The sequence below is a fragment of the Nicotiana attenuata genome, chromosome 11, assembly GCF_001879085.1.
Source record: "Nicotiana attenuata strain UT chromosome 11, NIATTr2, whole genome shotgun sequence".
Lineage (NCBI taxonomy): Eukaryota > Viridiplantae > Streptophyta > Magnoliopsida > Solanales > Solanaceae > Nicotiana > Nicotiana attenuata.
Window position 1 is genome coordinate 52793039 of NC_031999.1, and position 757 is coordinate 52793795.

The following is a 757-nucleotide window of genomic DNA, read 5'->3' on the forward strand; positions in this document are numbered from 1 at the left end:
TGTATCAAGCCGTCTACTAATTGTTTGCTTCCTAGTCGAAGGCATCGCTGAAAGAAAACAAGGTGAATATTAAAGATGAACACTTACAACTCAACTCTACGCACGATCTAGATTCAGGAAGAAGGTAACAACCCTAGATGTCATGTAGCCTCCTGATTATAAATGTGGCGCGCTACACATCCATAATCAAGACTCTACTAGACACGGCTCATAGATAATCCCTAGGACAGACTTGCTCTGATACCAAGTTTGTCACGACCCAAACTGGAGGGCCTTGACTAGCACCCGGCCATACTTACCGAGCACCAACATACATTTTATTCTAACCTTCTTTATTATCTTTTAGGGCTGACGAGATCAATATAAATGGTAGACATGGGTCATGGACAACCAACAATAAAATATGATGGCATGAACATACATAACATGAGATGACTAGACAATCAAGAAACTATATATAAGGTACGAGCCACCACACTACCATGAGAGACTATACAACAAAAACCAGCCGACACGGCCTACCAAACTATACATGAGTCGACACCTGTCTATGAGCCTCTAAAGGAACATAAGTGTTGCAACATAACCGGAACAGGGCCCCGACATACCCATAATATCTATAACAAAAATGCATACCAAGACCAAGGCAAGTCCGAAGAAGGGATCTCGCCAATCACGCTGAACTGGACAACTACTATGGTGGGGAGCTGCGCCTGCCTGTCTTNTCAGGCCTGCAGCACGCATGCAGCGTCCACAA